The sequence below is a fragment of the Tupaia chinensis genome, unplaced genomic scaffold (genome assembly GCF_000334495.1).
Source record: "Tupaia chinensis unplaced genomic scaffold, TupChi_1.0 Scaffold000074_1, whole genome shotgun sequence".
Lineage (NCBI taxonomy): Eukaryota > Metazoa > Chordata > Mammalia > Scandentia > Tupaiidae > Tupaia > Tupaia belangeri.
The window spans coordinates 1,036,444-1,052,442 of NW_006159534.1; the positions used below are offsets into that span (position 1 = coordinate 1,036,444).

General features: G+C 43.1%; 2 pseudogenes; both read right to left on the bottom strand.

Annotated features, from left to right (window-relative positions):
- LOC106733747 (Golgi-associated plant pathogenesis-related protein 1 pseudogene) overlaps positions 1-9,195 on the bottom strand; it is a 10,636-nt pseudogene extending 1,441 nt beyond the window's left edge.
- Positions 9,196-9,561: 366 nt separating this feature from the next.
- On the bottom strand, positions 9,562-10,126 carry LOC102478672 (60S ribosomal protein L18 pseudogene; annotated as a pseudogene).
- Between the last annotated feature and the right edge of the window lie 5,873 nt (positions 10,127-15,999).

A 15,999-nucleotide genomic window follows, 5' to 3' on the forward strand; every position in this document is an offset into this window, starting at 1 on the left:
TCTAATTGAAGCTTCATTGACACTGTAGAGAAGGTTGCATGTTCTCGGATAGGGTGATCCCTATTTTTATCTCTGGTAGCAGCTTTCTCTCTCTCTCTTCCAACTCCCTCCTAAAGTCACAGTTGCACAACTCTTCAGGTGCGTCCTGAGTAGTTTGTCTATATTTTATCTTTGTATGCGAGGGTAGGTCTCTACTTGAATACTGTTTTGAGAGTTGGCTCAAATCACCTTCTTTTCCTCTTCCACTCTTTGCAGGTTCAAAAGTTGGCCTGACCGCTGTCTTCATCTTTTATGCTTTTAAGCTTGGCCGAGGTCCGGTGCAGCAGCCTCTGGAAATCATACAGATGCCGTTACTCACCCTTCATTCCCAGAAGCCTCAGCACTCAGGGCTCAGAAGCTGTAGATCTTAATCTCACTGTACTGTCTATCAGTCACCTCCTCTCCTGTCTGATTTTAGGATGCCCATTCTAGGCCCTCCTTGCACTGGCTGCAACTAGACTCTGGGCTGTGCTTGAGGATCCTTGTGCTGGCCAGGACTTCAGAGTGCTGCTGAGCCTCCTGGTTGAACTTCTTGCAGAGTGTCAGTTGGGGGACCCCGTGCTGCTTTTAATACTCACATTGGGCCTTCAGGACCTCATTGTTAAATTCTTTGGAAGATGACTTGCCCAAGACCAGCTCAGGGTGCTCCTTGTCTATAGCTGCCTAAAAGGATCTTTTTTGTCATTCAATATTGTGCCTTTGTTATACTTATCACCTAAATGGGTAGAGAAAGAAGAACAGAATGATCTTAGTTAATTACAAGTCCATACGGTGGGGCCAGCAGGTGGCATGATGGTTAAGCCATTGGATTCCCACATGGCCAACGGCAGTTTGAGTCCTGGACCTGACAGCTTGCTTTCTCACACACTCTCTCTGGTGAGTGTACTTGCCTTAGAGTACATTAAAATAATAGTAATAAATAAAATTAAATGTTGATTAATAATTATTTTTTAAAGATGAAGAATCCAAATGAGAGATGCCTTGACAGAAATGATTGGGGAGATGAGAAGAAGAGACCCAGAAAGGAATGGGAGTTACCAAAGAGACAAAGACATTTAGGGATAGCTGCTAGGATGACTGGGATTTTGGGGAGAGATTTATAGGAGTTTATAGGGTACTTTGCTGTGGTAGGTGGTGTAATTCTACTTTAACATCTTTCCTTAGATCTAGCTTAGTAATAGTTATTTACCAAATACTAATTACTGTCTGTTACTACCATGCTAAGCACTTTGCACACATTATCTTGTGTAATCCTAAAAGCAAACCTGCAAAGTATTATTACACCCATTTTACAGATAAGAAAACTTGCAAGTCATTCAAGGTCACCCTATTACAGTAAACAGAGAGCCAGCAGAGCCAGGATTCTGTCTTGGCTAACTCCAGGGCTTGTTTCTGCTGTCATACAATCACTTGTCACTGGCATGTATGATCTGGCAGCATACACAAAAGAATAAAGTGGCCATCCAGCCCGCTTCCAGGCTCTGCGTCACTGCTAACCAAACTTCTACCTGTGGAAGTTGCTACTGTGACTTTGATGTCATCAAGCCCTTAATATTGCAGAGCTTTAGACAGAGCTTCTACGTTCTCAGAAAGCAGTCATTCCCATCACTTCTTCACTCATTTAAGAGAGACTATATCTACCTCCTCTCTCTCTCTCTCTGTCTCTTTATCTCTTAAAAGACATGCCATTTAGGTTACCCATTGCTATTCTTTGGGAAAACAGAATCAGTGGGAAAATGGTGTATCTTATCTGTGTTTGATTCAGAGATATGTGTCCATTTCAGTCAGGTAGACTCCTTGTCCAGTGTGGTAAGCAAATAATGTTACCCCCAGTGATGCCCATATCATAGTTGCCGGAGCCTGTGACTATGCTACCTAACAATTCTGCAGATGTGGTCAGATTAAGGGTCTTAAAATCAGAGGATTACTATGTTATCCAGGTGGTTGGACCCCACATGGCCAACTGCATGGTTTGAGTCCTGAACCTGGTGACTTGAGAAACACACTGGGCATGTGTGTACATGTGCCCAAAATTCTAAGAGGAGAGTGGAGGAGAAGGGATTGTGGTGTGTCCATTCCCCTGGGTGAGGGTGGGGGGGTTTCTCATGCTCTCTCTCTGGTGAGTGTACATGCCCTATAGCAAACATACACGCACACACATAACAACAAACAAACAAACAAAAACAAAGAAAAGAAAAAAAAAACAGAAACCAGAGGAAGAGGTTTATTGACTCACAATTCTGATGGCTGGCAAGTCCAAAGGTGTAGGCTTGGCATCAGACCAGCCTGCATCATGGCTTACCGGGCAGAGAGAATGCTGGGCACGGAGAGAGAGAGAGAGAGAGAGAGAGAGAGAGTCAAATAGCTCTGTCATTTATAACTACCCACTGTTGTAAGAACTAATTCCTTCTCACAGAGATAAAACTCACTTGCTTCCCTTACAAGACAACATTATTCCATTCATAAGACCAGTGCCTCTGTGATCCAATCTCCACCTATTAAGACCAGTTCCATAATACGAACTTTTGAGGGGCAAACCGTAACAATTTGTTTTTCCATGAATTTTTCACATTCCCTTTGTACTGTTTTTTCCTATATATACACATACCAATAATAAAGTTCAATTTATAAATTAGACACAGTAGATTAACAGCAAATTTAATAATAATCTTTTTTTTTTTGGAGAGGTTTTCGCTACAGGGCGCATGTGCTCGCCAGACAGACAGAGACATAGAGACAGAAAGCGAGAAATCACCCCCCAGTGGGGATGGTCATGCCACAATCCCTTCTCCTCCATTCTCCTCTCGGGATCTTGGGCACGCACGCACACGCGCCCGGCGTGAGTTTTAAGCCACCAGGTCCGGGACGCGAACCGCGGTCGACTATGTGGGAGTCCAGCAACATAGCCATTACGCTAGCTGCTAGTTCCCAAATTTAACGATATCTTACAGAAGTTATGCAAATGTGATCTCTCTCTGTCTTAAAATATTTTATTATGGGAGCCAGCAGATGGTATAGTGGTAAGATGCTGGACTCTCACGTGGCCAATCATTGGTTCAATTCCTGGACCCAGTGGCTTGAAAAATCATGCTGGGCAGGTATGCATGTGTGCCCAAAGTCCCAAGACAATAGAGGAAACACCCTGCTGACCCAAAATCGATTGTTATTTGCGATCTCCGTCTACTTAACAGTTACACATAAATAGCGCTCTGCATTCTTTAGGTATAAATGCCTATATAAGTGTAGGATGATCATAGGACAGAATCATGAGTTGTGAGAGACTTTCTGAGATAGTAGTTCTGTCTTTTCTGTGCTAATCTTCTCCTACGAGCTGATACACATCTAAATTATGATTATAGAAACCTGAAGATCTTTATTCCCCCCCTCCTTTTTTTTTTCCCCCCTCTTTTTTTTTTTTTTTTTTTTTTTGCTAAAGAGCATGTGCACTCGCTGGAAAAACAGAGAGAGACAGAAAGCAAGAAGTCATCCTCTAGGAAGGATGTCCATGCCACAATCCCTTCTCCATTCTACTTTCAGGATTTGGGGCACACATGCACATGCATCTGGCATGAGTTTCAAGCCATTAGGTCTGGGACTTGAACCATGTTCGACCACATGGGAGTCCAGCGCTTTAACCACTATGGCACCTACTGGCCCTCTTTCCTGCTTCTTAAAATGCTCACAAAATGATATTTGACAATGTCTCATATAATCCACTTTTGTGATTTTAATTTTAATTCTTTTCGATTTTTTTACCATAAGGCATGTGCACTCTCTAGAGAGAGAGAGAGAGAGAGAAAAGTGAAAAATCCCCCCCTTGTGGGGTGGCCACACCACAATCCCTTATGCCCCATCCTCTTCTCCAGATTTCTGGGCATGGATGTACACACATCCGGCATGATTTTCAAGCTGCTGGGTCTGGGACTCCAACCTTGGAGTTGGCCATGTGAGATCCAGCATTTTTATTACCACTCCATCTGCTGGCCCAATTTTTAACTTTTTAATTTAATAACCACATATATAGGGCTTACTATGTGCCTGGTAGTGCTCAAAGTGCTGTACGACTACTTATGCATTTAATCTTCATAATAACCTTGTAATGTGTAATACTACTGTTATTCCCACTCTACAGTTACAAAATAGAGGTACAAAGAGACTAGTTTATTGCCCAAAGATCACACTGAGTAAGTAGAAGAGCTGGAATTTGAACCCAGTATTTTGGCTCCAGAATCCACAAGCTAAATTAATTTGTAATGATAATATCAAGTGATTGCAAGGTAATATCAAGTTATTAAAAGGTAATAAGGTTGGGGAACTAGCAGTTAGCGTAATGGCTATGTCGCTGGACTCCCACGTAGTCGACCGCGGTTCGCGTCCCGGACCCGGTGGCTTAAAACTCACGCCGAGCGTGTGTGCGTGCGTGCCCAAGATCCCGAGAGGAGAATGGAGGAGAAGGGATTGCGGCGTGACCATCCCCCGTGGGAGGTGATTTCTCGCTTTCTGTCTCTCTGTCTCTCTCTGTCTGTCTGGCAAGCGCACACGCCCTATAGCGAAAAAACCTCTCCAAAGAAAAAAAAAAAAAGAAAAGAAAAGAAAAAGTAATAAGGTTGGACCAGTAGGTGGCATGATGGTTAAGACCCTGGATCCAACATGACCATCTGTGCATTTTGAGTCCCAGACCCATGGCTTGAAAGTCATGCTGGATGAGGACCAGCAGTTAGCGTAAAGGCTATGTCATTGGACTCACATGCAGTCGACCGCGGTTTGAGTCCCAGATCCAGTGGCTTAAACTCACACCGGGCGCGTGTGTGTGCGTGCCCAAGATCCTGAGAGGAGAATGGAGGAGAAGGCATTGGGTGACCATCCCACCTGGCTGGTGATTTCTCACTTTCTGTCTCTCTCTCTTTCTGGCAAGTGCGTGCTCCTTATAGCGAAAACCTCTCCAAAAAGAGAAAAAAAAGAAAAAAGAAAACCATGCTGGGTGCACATGTGCTCTTGGCCAAAATCCTGAGAGGATAATGGGAGAGAAGGGACTGCAGCATGGCCATCCCTCTTGGGGGGGGTCAGTTCTCACTTTCCCTCTCTTCCTGTCTCTCTAGTGAGAACGCATGCCCTATGGAAAAATCTTTAAAAGCAAAACAAAACAAGAACTCAATAATTCTTTTTCTGCTAAAGAACACGTATTACAACATGGCCATAGTAGAGGATTAAGACAGTGTGAGCAGTCACTGTTTTTAAGAGTTAGGTATAGCCAAAACCATTTGAATGCATTTTAGAATGTTTTGCCCTAAATTGGTAAAACTTCATGTCTTGGGCCAGCCCACAGCCTGGTGTTTACAGTGGAGGGATCCCATGTGGCAAACAGCACAGTTAAGGTCTGAGACGAGGCAGCTTCAGAAACACCCCGGATGTGTGTGTGTGTCCAAAATCCCAACAGGAGTGAAAAATGGAGAAGAATGCACACACACATACACACACCCCAATGGGGCAAGGTCACACTGCAATCCCTTCTCCATTTTTTCATTCCATTTGAACTATGAGTACATGAGCCCACGTGTCTCCCAAGCCACCAGGCCAGGGCTTGAACCTCAGTTGGTCTTGAGGGCTCCAGCTCCCTTGACCACTAGACTACAGGGATGCCCCTATAAAAATATTTTAAAGTCAAAGGTAAAATTTAATTGTACTGCATTTGAAGTCAAAAGTAAAATAAAAAAGGTCAATCTCCATTTCTTTTCTTTTTTTTTTTTTTTTGGAGAGATTTTCACTGTAGGGCGCGTGCGCTCGCCAGACAGACAGAGAGACATAGAGACAGAAAGCGAGAAATCACCCCCCAGGGGGGATGGTCACGCCACAATCCCTTCTCCTCCATTCTTCTCTCGGGATCTTGGGCACGCACGCACACGCGCCTGGCGTGAGTTTTAAGCCACCGGGTCCAGGACACGAACCACGGTCGACTACGTGGGAGTCCAGCAACATAGCCATTACGCTAACTGCTGGTTCCCTCCATTTCTTTTTTAGAAGAAGAATGATAGGTAACCTTCAGGACTAGGATGGCTTCAACGAAACAGTGGAAATATGACAGATACAGATGGAGATATATTCTACGAAATAGGCTCACACCCTGAGGGAGGCGGAGGAGTCCTAAGATCTGTATTTGGCAAGCTGCAGGAGTGTATAGTTTCAGTTTGAATCCAAAAGACTGAGAAACAGGAGAGCCAATGGTGTAAGTTCCAGGACAAGTCCAAGTTTGAAGGCAGAAGAAGACTGATGTCTCAACTCAAAAATACTCAGGAAGAGAGCAGGCATATTGCCCTTCACTCAACATTTTTGTTCTACTCAGGCCTTCAACAGATTAAATGAGGCCCACTCACAAAGAGGAGGGAAATCTACTCTCCCCAGTCTTTACTCAGTCTATACAAGTGTTAATTTCATTCAAAAACATCCTCACAGACACATCTGGAATAATGTTTAACGAAATACCTGGGCATTTCGAGGCCCAGTCAGGTTGACACGTAAAATGAACCATCACAAGTCCCTACATGTTATGTTTTTTTTTAAAGAATTATTTATTTATTTATTTAACTACATTTATTATTATTAGTTTTTTAATTTGACCAGAGAGAGACAGAGAGAAAGGGAAAGCAAGAAAGCAAGCCACCAGGTCCGGGGCTCAAGCTTGAGGCTTGAGACATGTATGTGTGTGTGTGTGTGTGTGTGTGTGTGTGTGTGTGTGTGTGTGTGCGCTCAAAATCCCAAGAGGAGAATGGAGGAGAAGGGATTGCAGCATGGCCATCCCACCTGGGGAGGAAGATCTCTCACTTTCTGTCTCTCTCTCTGTCTCTCCAGCGAGCACATGTACAAAAATCTTTCAAAAAATGTATTTTGCTAGGGCCAGCCAAGTGGTGTGGTGGTTAAGGCAGCTGGATCTCACATTGCCAACTGTGTGGTTTGAGTACTGGATCCAATGGCTTGGAATACACAGTAGATGCATGTGCACGTATGCCCAAAATCTCTAAAGAAGAAGGAATTATGGCATGGCCATTCCACCCACCCCCTTCCATCTGCCCTGGCGTGGGGGTGATTTTTCACTTTCCCTTTATCTCTCTCTCTCTACTGAGTTGCATGTGCCTTATAGCAAGGGGGAAAAAAGGATTTTGCTAAGCATTTATAAACACAATTGGTTACAATCTTTTGTAACCTTACAAACATTATGCTGGGGCTAGCATTGTGGCAGGGAAGTTAAAGCACCAGATCCCACATGTCTGGCTGTGGTTAGAGTTCCAGACTCTCTGGCTTGAAAATCACAGCAGCATGTGTGCACGAGTGCCCAAAACACCAAGAAGACAATGGATTGCAGTGTGGTCATCCACCTGGGGGGTGATTTCTCACTTCCTCTTTCTCTCTCTTTCTGGCGAGCACATGCGCCCTATAAACAAAGCACACACACAGACACTAACAAAAATAAAACAAAAATTACTCTGAAATGGGATCCATGATTTCTCTAAACTACTAAAAAGGCACATGTCACTGACAAAAAAAGACAGAATATTAAAGCTTCTGCCCTAGAACTGTAAACTCAGTAGGCACGATATTATCTGTCTTAGTTATTTCAAGTAGCATTCTATCAAGTATTTGTCAGTGCACAGGACGCACCTCTATTTTTCTAGTTTGGGGTATCTGTTTCACACTCCCACTGCTGATGTAGTAAGTTTGATGCAACAAATTTTCGGTTTTTGTCCAGCACTCCACTTCAAGATATCAGTGTTCTGTATTGGTTAAAGTCATTTGTTATAACAAGTAAACCCTGATCTCATCCCATGTGGGATGCCCTGTAGGATCCAGCAGCCTTAACCTCCACACCATCTGCTGGCCCTGGCCTGTGATTTTATTTGTTGACTATGACAACCCCAGTTTGGTAATTATTTAACACTCTGTACTACAGGAACAATGTCAGGATGATCTCTTTTCTTCCTTTTTTAAAAAACAAATTTGCCTAAGGGCACATGCACTTGCTACTCAAGGTGGTGTGGGGGGTATAAGGACACCCTGCCATGGGGTATAGTCATGTTGCAATACCTTCTCCACCGTTTCTCTCTCTTTCAAGATTTTAGGCACACATACACACGTGCCTACTGTGTTTCTCAAGTCACTTGAGTCTAGGACTTGAATCATGCGATCAGCCAAGTGGAATCCAACTGCCTTAAACACTGCACCACAGCCTGGCCCCAAACTTCAGAGAACATAGAGAATTATCAAACCTGGTTAAAAAAAAAAAAAATGGAACCAGCAGTTAGCGTAATGTCTATGTCGCTGGACTCCCACGTAGTCGACCGCGGTTCGCGTCCCAGACCCGGTGGCTTAAACTCACGCTGGGCGCGTGTGCGTGCATGCCCAAGATCCCGAGAGGAGAATGGAGGAGAAGGGATTGCGGTGTGACCATCCCCCCTGGGGGGTGATTTCTCGCTTTCTGTCTCTCTGTCTCTCTCTGTCTGTCTGGCAAGCGCACACGCCCTATAGTGAAAAACCTCTAAAAAAAAAAAAAAAAATTAAGGGGCCAGCAGGCACTGGACTCCCACATGGCCGACTAAAGTTCAAGTCTTAGACCTAGCAACTTGGTTTCCTCCTCTCTCTCTGGTCAAGTAAAAATTAATAATAATAAATAAAATTAAATAAATAATTCTTTTAAAGATTTAGGACTAGACTCCATAGAAAAGAGAATCAAATAATTTTTTTTTTAGCCAAAAGTTGTGTACCTAGGCACATGCATGAGAGAGACAAAGCACCCCTCAATGACGTGTGGTTAAACCGCAATACTTTTTCCTCCATTCCTCCTTCCCATCTGGATTTGGGCATACATACACATGTGCCCAGCTGTTTTTAAGCTGCTGGGGCTGGGATTTAATCCATATTCTGCCACATGGGAGTCAACTTTATTTTTTATAAATAATAACTTAATGACATCATAACTGTTACAATGTGATTTTTCAATACATGAGCACAATGTGTAATGATTATATCAGCATACTTAGTATACCTAACGCCTCAGTCGCTGGAAACATATACTGCAGAAAGTTGGTAATCACATTCTCCCCCATCATGTTTTATAACACTAGACATTGTTCCTTCTATCAGTGATTTTGTTTCCTTTACCGGCATCCTTCTATTATAGCACACCTTCCTACCGAAGATCCAGTAGTCATTCTTCATCTCTCTACTTCCACAAGGTCTTTTTTTCCCCCTAAATCCCAGAGATGAGGGAAAACGTGCCATTTCTGTGTGTCTGGCATATTACACTTATAATGTCCTCCAGAACGGTTTATTTAGCCTCAAATGACAGAATGTTGCCCTTCTTGATGACTGCATGGTCTTCCACTAGGTATATACATATATTCTTTTCTGACTCCCGATTATTGTGAATAGTGCTGCGATAAGCATTTGGGGTACACTTTATTTTAATTTTAATTTTTTATTTTTATTTTTTCAGAATCCAAAAGCTTTTGAATAACGGGGTAGCATCCGGGGTTAGTTTTTGTCGCCTCGGCTGGCACGTTGGCTTCTGGCTCGCTCGAACTTCCGGCCCTTGGAGCAGACGTAAGGTTTGGTGTGCTGTGCGGGGTTCCAGGGGCCTTGCCGAAATGCCGGTACACCTCACAGCCCTTGCGAGGACCGGAGAGTAGGACGGTGCCACAGCCCTTAGGGGAGTCCAGGGCCAGCGGGTCGAAGGAGAGGATCTTGCCCCCAGCCTTGAGAATGTGGCTGCGGCCCGGCTGGTCACACGCAGCGCACACACCTTCAGCTTGGGCACCTCCTGAAAGCGCACATCATCTGTGATGGTCCCCACGACCACAGCCGTTTTGTTTTCCCTGCCAGGAAGCTTCATCTTGTGGATCATCCTGGAGAGGGACAGAGGGGGCCTGTTGGTGCGACTCATGAACAACCTCTTCAGTACAACTTGGTTGAAGGTGGAGTTGTTGCGTCTGGCCAGAAACCGGTACAGCTTAAACAATGGCCTCAGGTAGATGCCCTGGCTCTTGGGCTCCTTGCGCCGAACCTTGCGGTCCTTGTGGTGGTGGATGTGGACTCCCATGATGGCGCCTTCTACTCTGCCAGGTCCGGAAAGAAAGAACTGCCCCGCGGTGGGCGGGGAAAGTCGTGGAACCTGGGGTTCACTTTATGATGCACTGGTTTCCTTTCCTTTGGATACATGCCTAGTGGAAGAACTGCTAAATCATATGGCAGTTCTCTTTTGTTTCTTGAGGGCTCTCCATATTGTTTTCCTTAACAACTACACTAATTTACGTCTCCACCAACAGTGTTAAAAAGCACCCCATAGTCTGCATTCTCACCAACTTTTATTTTTTTGTCTTTTGGATAATAGCCGTTCTAACTGGAGTAAGATAATATCTCAGTGTGGTTTTGATTTGCATTTCCTTGTTGGCCATTTATGTGTCTCCTTTTGAGATCTGTTTATTCAAACCATTTGCCCAATTTTTAATTGGACAATTTGCTTTTTTGCTACTGAGCTGAGTTCAGTTATATAATCTGGTTATTAATCCTTTACAGATAGATAGTTATGCAAATATTTTTCTCCCAATCTGCAGGTTGTCTCTTCCCTGGTTGTTTTCTTTGCTGAGAAGAAGTTTTCTAGTTTGGTATAGTCTCAGATACTTTTGTTTTTGTTAACCTGTGCTTGAGGTTTTATTAAATAACTCTTGGGACCAGTAGGTGGCATAATGGTTATGTTGCTGGACTCCCATGTTGTCGATCGCAGTTCAAGTCTGGGATAAAACAGTTTAAACCTCACACCAGGTGTATGTGCATGCGTGCCCAAAATCTTGAAAGGAGAATGGAGGAGAAGGGATTGCAGTGCGGTCATGCCCCTGGGGGGATTTCTTGCTTTCTGTCTCTCTGCCTCTCTCTATCACTCTGGTGAGCGCATGTGCCCTATGGTAAAAATCTCTAAAAAAAAAAAAAAACAACAACAACAACAACAAAAAACCCTCTCTGTCCATTTCAATGCCCCAAAATGTTTCCCGTTTTTATCTAATAAGTTTATGGTTTTAGATTTTATGCTTAAGTCTTTTAATACATCTGGAGATGATGGTTGTATATAGTGAGATACAAGTCTATTTTCGTTCTTCTGCATATTAATGTCCAGTTTTCCCAGCATTATTATTGAAGGGACTTGTCTTTTTCCCATTGGATGGTCTTGGCAGCTTTGTCAAAAATTTGCTGGCTCTATATTAGTGGATTGATTTCTGGAATCTCTGTTCCAATGCCTATATTTCTGTTTTTCTGCCAGTACCATGCTGTCTGTTACTACAGCTTTATAGACGATTGGCATTTGGACATCTAGTAGTACTCCATCTCCATTTTTTTGCTCAGAATTGCTTTGGCTATTTAATATCTTTTGTGGGTTTTGTTTGTTTGTTTGTTTGTTTTCTATTTCTGTGAAGGAAGTCACTGGTATTTGAATAGGTATCACACTGAATCTGTACTGCTTTTTGGCAGTATGGGTATGCAGTATGTACTGCATTTTGGCAATTCCAAGTCATCCAACCCATGAAGGAGAAAAGTCTCTCCACTGTCTTTAATTTATTTGGTTTCTTTCACTGGTGAGTAGTTTAAAGTCTTTTATATATGGGACCAGCAGTTAGTGTAATGGCTATGTCGCTGGACTCCCATGTAGTCGACCGCGGTTCACGTCCCGAACCCGGTGGCTTAAAACTCATGCCGGGCGCGTGTGCATGCATGCCCAAGATCCCGAGAGGAGAATGGAGGAGAAGGGATAAATAAATAAAGTTAAGTAAAATAATGATTAAAACAGAAAAATCAACATCCAAAAATTAGTATTTTTATATACCCATAGCAAATAGCTAAAAAGGAATTTTAAAAATCAATCCCTCTTACAATAGTTTCAAACCTCTTCTAAAGAATCAGTAATCCCACTATAGGTTCAGATCCCAAATCACCTGGAAACACACCTAGGGCACACCACCTAAGGTGCTAATTACCTGGAGAGCTGTGAAAGGGGATCTTGGCATCGTGGGAGCCTATTTGTATCTGTCTCTCTATCCCTCTCCCCCATATGAATAACAAGACAAAATAAATAAATAAATAAAAATGTAAAGAATCTACCGTTCTCAATTGCAAAATGACAGTTCTTTATTTCCAAAGGACAGGATATGTAACGAAGGGTGCACCATTTTGTAACTGCACCATCTGGTACTTGATGCTTCCCAACTTATTGCCCAGCCTGTTTGGCCAGTTTCATCTGGTACTCCCAATTCTCCCCATCATCCATAGCGGCAGAGGTTCCAGCAGGATCTGTGTGACAGGTGGAAATGGGTAACATCTCCGACTCTTTCTCAGGATGTCACTCCCCAGATCCAGTTTTCTATGCATGATGTGCTTAATCATTGCACTGTGCATAAGCAATGCATAAGCATTTAAAGACTGTTCCAAAAACCTACCCCAGTGGCTGCCACAGAAAAATCAAGCCATCAGGCACTGCTCTTTTTTTTCAAAGAGGACTTTTGTGTTTGCCAGAGAGAGACAGAAAGACAGAGAGACTGGAGAAAGCACTACCCCCTATAGGGAATGGTGATGCCTCAGTCCTTCTCCATCTCTTCTGCCTTTTGAGATTTGGGGCATACATGCCACAATCCACCCCCATTCTCAGCCAGCACAGATCGGAGTCATGCGTATTTGCCCAGTGTGTGTAGAACTTTCCTGCGCAGCCTCAGCTCGTTGAGTGTTATATTACCGCTGCACCACTACTGGTTGACCTACTATTACCTTTCACACGGTCGCTGTTTGCCTTCCAGATACCTCAAGGTGTTTCCTAGCCAGGTAGATAAAACTGGCAGGTGTGTCACGACTCACAGGTATACTTTATCTGGCCGTAGCTGCTATTTCACATCTGCCTTTGGCTGTCCAAATCCTAATGTGGCGTATGTGCATGGGAGGTGGAGGGATTTCAGAAGAAAACCAGGCTTATTTTCAAGAGAGAATAGGCTTCATTGCTTTCTCAAGAGGATTCCTGGTGTCACATGGAATACGTTCAGCAAATAAATGGATTGATTTTTTACTTTATTTATAGAGAAAATTGTATGGGTCTCTTAGAAATGAAACTAGATCTCATTGAAACAGCATCAACAACACATAAATTAGTCAAAATTAGTTGGCCCATTAAGTTACTAGATCACTAAACACAAGAATGTTTCTATTATGCCATCTGCTGATCCCCACAAGAACGTTTCTTTGAATTAAAAAAAAAATCCTTGGGAACCAGCAGTTAGCGTAATGACTATGTCGCTGGACTCCCACGTGGTCCACCGCGGTTCACGTCCCAGACCCAGTGGCTTAAAACTCACGCCGGGCATGTGTGCATGCGTGCCCAAGATCCCGAGAGGAGAATGGAGGAGAAGGGATTATGGCGTGACCATCCCCCCTGGGGGGTGATTTCTCGCTTTCTGTCTCTATGTCTCTCTCTGTCTGTCTGGCGAGCACACGCGCCCTATAGCGAAAACCTCTCCAAAAAAAAAAAAAATCCTTATTGGGGCCAGCCCATGATATGGATCCCACATTGATGACCACTTGGTTGGGGTCCCAGACCCAGTGGCTTGAGAAACAGGCCGGTTGTGTGTGCATGTGTGAAGCCTTAAGAAGATGTCAACCTGAGTTTTGAATTAGTGTATAATTTTACAGAAAGCCCTTGAGTAAGAGACAGTTGTCCTGGTATTCAAGTCTAAGTTATTTTCTCTAAGTGGAGGACATTGAGCAATCCAACATGCTTGTTTATAGTTTCCTTATCCATAGGAACGGATGACCTTTGACTCATTTAAGAACTATCCCTCTGTGATGTTATTCATGAGACTTACCTTTAACTCTAAATTCTGTCTTGGATTCTTTGATTTTTACTAAATGATATTTCCTATAGTCTCAACTGGCTTGTGTATTTAGCATAATGACATCTTGCATTTCACAAGCCATAAGTAAATTAAGAAAGAACAATTAATCTTTACTGAGGTACATGTGTCATTTTATTTTTCTATAAAAGAGTTAAGAATAGACGTGCTGTGTTTAATAAGATTGCTAGATTTCCTCAGACTGGCTCGAGGCAAGGCTTCTAAAACTAAGAGGTTTGTATGGGTAGCCTCTCACCTCTCTTTCTTCACCTCCTCCTCCTTTCTCATATTGCGTTTGCCCTGATCTAGATGGTTCTGCTTTCACAATACTTTGCAGCTGCCCAACACCTCTTCACCCCCTCATGCCAGCATTATGTTTGCTCTGTAATACATGGCCTCGTTATTGAATTCTTTTCTATTTGCCCATAAAAATCAATGGTTGTTCTTCAGTGGGTATGAGGAAGACTATGTGATTCAAAGAATATTAAGGTCTGGGGCCAGCAGGTGGCATGGTGGTTAAGGGCACTGGACTCCCACATGGCTGACCGCAGCTCAAGCCCTGAACCTGGTGGCTTTCTCTCTCACTTTCCCTCTCTCACTCACTCTGTTCCTCTCTGGTCAAAACTTAAATAAATAAATAAAGTTAAGTAAAATAATTCCCAAAAAATAAAGTTTTTTTTTTTTTTTTAATGAATATTAAGTTGTGAATACATCTGCAGCTTGTTTCACGAAAGTGCAGTTGGTGGAATTTCGGACTTGACAGCAATATAAAAGAAGTTTGGGGAATGGAAGGAAATTTGGGAAAGTGCAAGTTGCAGAAAAGGCCTGTGATTAATCGCCTACTCCTGGTCTAAAGACCAAGAACAATGGAATCAATTGGGAACTTGTTAGAAATGTAGACTCTAAGCACCCCTTGTCAGAATCTACATTTGATAAGGCAAGGGGAGGTGGTGGTAGTTTGTAGTTTGTATCCACACTGAAGTCTGAGAAGACTGATTTATAGTATTTCATTTTCTTCCCTTTTTAGTTTAAGTGGGTCAGCTCTTGCTGATGAGACTATGTAGCTGACAAAGATCGATCTTATGTTTTTTCTTTTCAGTGTATTTATTTCTTCCCTGAGGGAGAGAGACACAAAAAGAGAGAGAGAGAAAGACAACACCCTGACAGGGTCTTGATGCCGTGATCCACCACCCCCACCCCACTTTAGCCAGCTTGGATCAAGGGCACATGTGTGTCACCTGACATGAACTGGGTAACTTTCCCATATGGGTGGTGAAGTGTTGTCTGGTGCTCCCTACTCCCAACTTTATGTTTCAAAGACCTTTACTTCTCTTTTTTAAAGAGAGATTTTTGCTATAGGACACATGCAGTCACCAGAGAGACAGAGACAGAAAGCTAGAAATCACCCTCCAGGGGGATGGCCACAGCTCAATCCTTTCCCCCCCATTCTCTTCCTGGGACGTTGGACCCACATGCACACATGCCTAGTTTGAGTTTCAATCCACCAGGTCCAGGACTTGAACCATGGTCAACCATTTGAGAGTCTAGCACATTCTCAACTATACTACCTGCTAGTCGCAATTTTCCTTCTAACTGTTGACCTAAGCACATACTGGGCACAATTTAAGATCCATTGTAATTTAAAACATTTGTAAGGGAGGAAGCATTACACAATTAAATGAATTAAACTGTCATTTAATTCAGCAATGAAGGAAAGGATTGCAAATGGAAATTAGAAATGTCTAGGATACAAAGGTACAAGAGTGAAAGCAGAAGCTTATGATTAAATGAAAATTTCAACATACATGACAGTCAAAAGAAAGCACAATTGTTAAACAAAATATACAAAAGGTCATTGTTTTAGACTAAATTCCTGCAATAGGTCCAGCAGACTAGACCAAACCAGAATTAAGTCTTCTGTGTTAAGAGTCTTGAAATCAGGATCAGCAGTTGGCGTAATGGCTATGTCATTGTACTCCCATGTAGTCAACCGTGGTTCGAGTCCTGGACCTGGTGGCTTGGACTCACACCAGGCGTGTGTGCATGCGTG